The following is a 7,822-nucleotide window of genomic DNA, read 5'->3' as shown; positions in this document are numbered from 1 at the left end:
AAATCTCACTGGCAGACACCGGGTTTGTAATTTGCTGTAACCATTAAACTGTATTTTTCTTGTTTCCATAAAAACACCTCTTATTAATTACCCGATTGTTCACTAAACAAAACAGAGTCTTTATGATGGCTAAACACCACCTGTTACACGGTTAAGGCCTTAAATGACTCTCGAAATAACATTACATTATTAAATACTAAAATAACTCAAATGCATAAAATAGTTCTACAAAATAGAATGGCATTAGATGTTTTAACTGCTGCACAACGTGGAACTTCTACTGTCATAAAAACAAAATGCTGTGTATACATTCTATATTACCACAAAAATATTTCTGGATTTTAACTGATATGAATTCTCAAATTGGTGCTTTAAACAATCCCTCTCTTACTCTTAAATATGGAGAACAAACAGAGGGTTACAGGAGGGGTTGTGGGAGGGGGATGGGCTAAATGGGCAAGGGGCATTAAGGAATCTACTTCTGAAATCATTGTTGCACTATATGCTAACTAATTTGGATGTAAATTTTAAAAAATAAAATTATAAAAAAGTATAAAAAAACAAACAATCCCTCTTTTTCCTTTAATGATTGGTTAAACATCTAGACTAGAGGATTTTTGACAGCTACCAAAGGACTTTCATTTGAGCTAATCTTTCTAGTTATTCTAATTATGTTTTGCTGTTTTCTCCCATGTCTCTCTGCCTGGTCCCAAGATTCCATCACTGCAATAACTTCAAGCCAACAGATGATCCTTTCTACTCAAGGAGGTTCACGTTGTCCACATTGGATCCAGCTGTCTCTGCCATTTGTAACTCTCCTGTATGTTCCTCAACTGATCAATATTGACCCATAGGTGGGGACAACTCTATGCCCTTGCTTAGCAGGAAGAAGCTACAGAAGACAAGACCTTCCACCTTCAGCAAACTTCAAGATTTAAGGGTCAAAATTGTTCATGGGGGATATGATGAGGAGTATAACACAAGCTGAAGGCAAAGTACAAGCTAGCAACCCCAACCCCCACCCCCCCACCATCCCGGTGGACTATGTGTGATATTCCTTGGACACTCCGGGCTACCCAAGAACAAAGGAAAGGGGTTTAAGTACTTGCCATGGTGATGTGGGAAAATAAGGCAAGTGAAAAATTAAATTCCCTTACTGCCTATAGCCCATTGACAAGTCCTTGAAACTGGCAGAGTGACCTCCCTCTAGGAGCTCAGCTGCCTCAATGATGACACTTTGCTAGGGGCAAAAGGGAATCTTGGCTTAATATTATCCTGACCACCCGCCGCCCCCTCCCCCCCCCCCCCCCCCCCCCCCCCGGATCCTGTGAGTATCCTTAAACACATAAAAATTCCTTTGCAAACCTTCTTTATCTTTAACCTCTGAGTATACGTTGTCAATCATACTCCGGGCTTATGGCCTGCTGATATACATCTGAAGGGTCTCATGACTGAGGTTTTACTAAACAGTAATACATGACGTTTTCTTAACAACAGCTAGCCCCTCAAGGTCCTGGAAACCTTGCTTCCAAAATTCCTTAGAGACTTGCACTGTCCCTAACCCCCTCCCAAAGTGAAGGTATATCATAAGTCACTCTTCACCACCTGAGTGCAGCTCTTTCTGCCCACAAGTCCTGTCCCTGTGCTTTAATAAAATCACCTTTTTGCACCAAAGACGTCTTCCAGAGTTCTTTCTTGGTCGTTGGCTCCGAACCCCAAACCATCACCCCAAAAACCCATCAGTTTCTCCTAGTAATTCTATGGTTTCTTTCTTTCTTTTTATGTTTATTAAATTTGATCTAGCTGTGATTTATGTTCATATATGGAGTGAGGTTGAAATACAGACTTGTTTTTCCAGATGGGTAAGCAATTGTCTCAACGGGTATTGAATAATTCATCTTTACCACATTGATAATCTAAGTGCTGCCTTAGGTGAGCTCTTCAGTAGAAATTTACTAATCTTTTAGCCTTTGCTTAGTTTTATTTCCTTATCAGTTAAGTAGCATGGGTAACTTGATTGTTATCATTACCAATATATTTCTACTACTCATCTAAAACCAAGATCACATTCTTATTTATTTCACTTAACCCCTTTACGTAGAAGGCTTACTCTGCTTATTCCTACTGTTCAAAGGAAAACCACAGGTCCAAAATGGCGTTACTTAGGTCAAGTCACCAAACCAGGGGTTAATGCCTAGTGTAAGTGCAGTTTCAATCTCCCCCATAAATGTAGTCCTAACTGGTCAGTCAGGAATTTGTTTATAAGAACAAATAAAGTAATCTGTCACAAAGGAAGATGAGGTAATCTGCATGATGACATCCTCTGCCATTCCCCCCAAAGGGAAAGTGACCTTTCCGGGAAGAATCCTTTCTTTCTTTTGCTAATAGCTTCCTTGCCTCACCCTCTTTCCTATAAAAACCTTCCATTTTGTAATACAACTCCTTGATGCTCCCTCTACTTACTTGACAGGATGCTGCTCGATTCATGAATTGCTTTAAAAAGCCAATTAGACCTTCAAATTACTCTGTTGAATTTTTTTTTTAATTTTTTTTTAATGTTTATTTATTTTTGAGAGAGAGGCAGACACAGAATCCAAAACAGGCTCCAGGCTCTGAGCTGTCAGCACAGAGCCCGACGTGGGGCTCGAATTCACAAACTGTGAGATCATGACCTGAGCCCAAGTTGGACGCTCAACTGACTGAGCCACCCAGGTGCCCCTCGGCTTAATTCTTTTTTTAACACTACTCATCTTTCAGACTGGCTTGCAAGTCCCTAAAATATGTGCTCGAGGCTGTGCATTTCTGTATAGCATCTAGATAATATTTTTAAAAGCTCAAGTTCTCTGTTGGGGTGCCTGGGTGGCTCAGCTGGTTAAGCATCCACCATTGGCTCAGGTCATGATTCCACGGTTCTTGGATTTGAGCTCCACATCAGGCTCTGTGCTGACTGTGCGGAGCCTGCTTAGGATTCTCGCTCTCAGTCTCTCTCTCTGCTCCTGCCCCACTTGTGCTCTCTCCTCTCTCTCAAAATAAATAAACTTAAAAAAATAAATTTATTTGTCAAATATCTCCCCCCCCCCTTTGAGGGAAGAATGTAAGAAATGAACACACAGCTTGAACTGGGACTATGCCTTTGTTATAATCCTCACACACATTGATGAGTACCCGGGTGTCCATAAAGGTAGTGTAGAGGCCACTGTTAGGCAATAAGCTTGAGCAATGGAGACCTGAGTAAGGTAAAAGGGCACACAGTGACTACAGAGTTGACTGGAAACAGCCTCATTTAGCTATCCACCTTAGGCCCTAACTGACCAATTATAACCAGGCATAGTTACAGAAAAAGGGAACCTTCTGTACATTCCCATACCTCCTCACCCTGCCCTGTAAGTGTAGCCCCTCACCACCACCTCGTGGCAGACAGCCTATCCTTTGCTGTCCTGCCTGCCGCTCCCTTGTTGTGTATTCAATAAACATTTATCTCTTTGGTTCTGACTTGGGTGCATTCTTTCATTGGCCCAGCCACCTGACTCTCCGCCTCCAATCAGATCGGGATGCCCCACGGGTAGCCTGGAATGAGGTCTTCTGTATCATCTCCACAGGAAGAAAATAAAGACAAAACCTCTTGTCAGGAAATGACAAGACTTATGCTGAACTTACAGTAATATCAACATAACACCATGGGACACGCCATTTTGGAATAAAATGGTTTGGGACAATATTATAGCCAGATTATATTGTTGCACGGTCATGGAGTGAAAGGGTCAAGAAAGAATTCTTGAGACATTGTATGGTGCAACTTAGTAAGTTTATTTAAGTAAGAAACATAGGGACAGGACCCCTGGGCAGAAAAGAGCTGCACTTTTGCTGTATGAAGCTGGTGATTATATGCTTAGTGCTCAAAGAGGAGGGGACGTACAGGGAGTATTAGATCATAAATGTCTTCTTCAGATTTCTACTCATAAAACTACTTTTGAAAGATTTCTCTGGTGTTTACCATTCAGTTAGATATTAACTATTGGTGAGATATATAGTCAGTCATGACACCCTTTAAGAAAGTAGCAACCAGCCTGTAATTTGATCCCTATCGGAACTATATAGCCTATAGATCAGCCTTCTGGGCTAAAGGTGAACACTTTTGTGCTTCTATCCCTCATCAACATTAATATTAGTATGAACACCATGCACTCCATACGGTTCTGGAAACAGCCTGTGGGAACTGAGTCCAGGAACTCTAGCATTGGTAGTTTTTTTTTTTTTTTTTTTTTTTCATCTTCCTACCTTAAAATTGCATTAGTGGTAACAAAGGTGTGAAACACAGGGATAAAAGAGTAGAGTACTTCACCTAAGAGTAGTTCATGGCAGAAGTGGTCTTTTCAATACCTGAAATATTAACCAATTTGCAAAGTACATTGGACATTGCCTTAGGGTAAACAGGTAGGAAGTGAATACTGTTGCCTTTCTGGTCTTTTTCTAGAGTTCAAAGAGAATTAAACAGTAGAACTCTCCAACACTCAAAAAAGGAATGGAACTGATGCTTTTTAATTCTCTTTGTAACAGCAATAGAGTGCTCAGCACTCAATGGAAACTCAAATGTTTTTAACTGAGTTAAGTATCGGTAATATGACTGACCCGTATATACGGTCGAATATTTCAATGTAGCAATTTCTCAATTTCTCTTTTTGGAACTGACTACTTTTTTTCTCCCCTTAAATCATCTATGGTGTTTCTGCAATAAATTTCCAAGTATTGTCTAGAGTATTTACATGGATTTATAACTTTTTTTTTTTTTTTTTAAGTAAGCTCTACGCCCAACATGGAGTTTGAACTCAGGATCCTGAGTATTTCAGTCTCCTCATAGGAGAAATTTTGATTTAGTAGATATGAGTAAGGCATTTAAATAACCACTTCAGTGATGCTGTTGTGGATGGTACCAGGCCCCACTTTGAAAATTGAAAATTGCCATTAAAGGCTCTAACAAACCTTGTCAGTTCCTTCTAGGTTTTGCTTTATAATGTCCTTCTTGTCCTTTCTCCTATTTCAAACCTGTCATCCACCAAGTTTCAGCTCAGATCACGCTTCTGAGGCAGGCTTGACCTGACTATTCCAGTCAGAGATGCTCTCTCTGATCTCCCATGGCAATCAATATATAAGGGACATTCAAAAATGAAAAAAATGAAGTCTCTCTCCCACCTGTTTCTAGCCACTGGTTCGACTTCCAGAGGCAACAAATTCTATTTCCGTATGAACATATAAAGTATGTATGTATTACTTTCTGACCCATTTTATGCTTGCTACTATACTGAATGAAGAACATGGCTTCCTACACTGTACCCACTCCACATTCCTTATCTTTATTTTATCGGAATTCCAATAGTAACTGTTTAACATTGTAACTATATAAATATGGTTCGTGGGCCAAAGTGTGACCAGGATTACTCCTACTTTCTTTTACAACCCCACACCCCCCCCACTTCTAAGTCACTAACTGCTAGGGATTCAATTAATTTTGTGTTGGCTCAATATTCAGCAAAAATCTGTTGTTGGGTATTGGCCTTGCCCTTTGGAAGGCGGAATATCTAACTTTCTTCTTTAATATTATTTTTGGCAACCCTCAAATTATGCTAGATCAATGATAATGGTTCTATTTTCAGGTAGACATCATATCTCTTCAGATTAACAATGTCTGCAACGTTAACCAGACAAGTATGCTAGTTATGGTGATACTAATTGCTAAAATAAACTCACATTTCACTGTCTTAACACCAGAAAGGGTGTTTTTTTTGGTCACAATAAACTCTGAGTTACTGGTCTTTAGACCCTCCCCCCCCCCCCCCCCCCCCTTCCTGCCTAAGGTGAATCTGTGGCTGGCTCTTTCCCTCTGTGCTCCATCATCCCCTAGGACCTCACTGCCATCCTCATTCAGCCAGCAAAAGGTAAAGAGAACATAGAGAAGGTATACCCAATTCTAAAACACCCTGGACTGGAAGTGACACAACAATTCTGTTGTCATTCCTTTGGCAAGAACTGACACCAAAGGCACAGCCAAAGATATAAGGGTCTGGGAAATAAAATTCCTGCCTGGGTAGCAATTGCTCAAAAGAACTCCATACTGTGAAAAGGGGAACACACAATTTGATGGGCACATAATATTCTACTGCAAATCATTCAGACTTACTGTTCATATCTGAACATTCACTTGTAAATAAAGGTAAATATTTGGCATATAAACTGAAGTGCAAAAAAATCTCACAAAAATGTAAGCTGATGAAAGTAGAAATTTTTGTCTGTTTTGCTGACTGCTGAAGTCCCAGTGTTTAGAATAGTACTTGGCACTTGGAAGGGGCTCAATAAATATCTGCTGAATATTCAACTGAATGAATGTGATTTATGTGCCAAATTCTATTAGTCAGCCAAAATATTAATGTGAATGTATTTTGAAAGTGCAACAAATTATTGATTGTGAAAACTGTTAAATTTATGTGCAGAAGCAGATATTGAGAAATTTCTTAAGTTGAATAACAGGAAAATGGATGGTAAGAATATTAGATTAGCTAACATCTAGAAGAATATCTTAAACGCATAAAAACATTTAAAACAGTACATGGCAGAATAATAAATACATTTATTCATAATTCCAGTAGTTACAGAATTGGTATACTAACATTCAAAATTTTAAGCAAATAATTGCATTAGATTTTTAGTTATTTTTTGCCACTTAGATAATTAATTTTCAAGAAAAAGTTTAATTTGGGAATTCTTCAGTCTTTTGAGGATAGCTTAAAAACACAATGTCAAGGGGCACCTGGGTGGCTCAGTCGGTTGAGCGTCTAACTCGATTTCAGCTCAGGTCATGATATCACTTGGTGAGATAGAGCCCTGCATAGGACTCTGCACTGACAGCACGGAGCCTGCTTGAGATCATTTCTCCCCCTCTCTCTGCCCCTCCCCTGCTCAGGCTCTCTCTGTCTCTCAAAATAAATAAATAAACATTAAAAAAAAAAACCAAAAACGTGGTTTATGAGTTTGGGCCCTGCATCGGGCTCTGTGCTGACAGCTCAGAGCCTGGTACCTGCTTCAGATTCTGTGTCTCCCTCTCTCTCTCTCTGCCCCACCCTCCTTGCTTGTGCCTTCTCCAGCTCTCTCTCTCTCTCTCTCTCTCTCAAAAATAAATAAATAAACATTAAAAAAAAAATCCAGAATGTCAACTTTCCTACCTCAAATTTCATGAAAAGGACAAACTCTAAAAAATATAAACCACATCTAGATAAATCATCTTTGACCTGGATAAGACTGAGAATATAAAGAGTATGAAGAAAAGGAGAAAGTACTAGAGAAAACAGAGATGCCTATAATATTCTGATCTCAGTGATCAAATTTCAAAATGTCAGCTGTAATAAGAATATTTTAATCAAGACAATTCCCCTTCTACCTCATATCATATAGAAAATTAATTTGAGATGGATCACAGACTTAAATGTGAAAGCTAATACTATAAGCCTTCTTAAAAAAACATAGAATATTCATAACATTCAGGATGGCAAAGATTTGTTAAAGCACTAACCACAATGAAAAAAAGATAAACTGGATTTCATCAAAACTATAAACTTCTACTCAAAAAATATACTATTAAAAGGCAAGGCAGCGACTGGCAGAAGATATTCATAACACATATACACAGATGACTCTTGAAATGCACAGGTTCACTTATATATGGATATTTTTTGGTACAGTACAGTACTGTAAATGTATTTTCTTTCCCTTTTGATTTTCGCAATAACATTTTCTTTTCTCTAGTTTACTTTATTGTAAGAACACCGTATAT

This window comes from Panthera leo, chromosome B1, assembly GCF_018350215.1.
Source record: "Panthera leo isolate Ple1 chromosome B1, P.leo_Ple1_pat1.1, whole genome shotgun sequence".
Taxonomy (NCBI): Eukaryota; Metazoa; Chordata; class Mammalia; order Carnivora; family Felidae; genus Panthera; species Panthera leo.
This window is presented reverse-complemented; position numbering follows the sequence as displayed.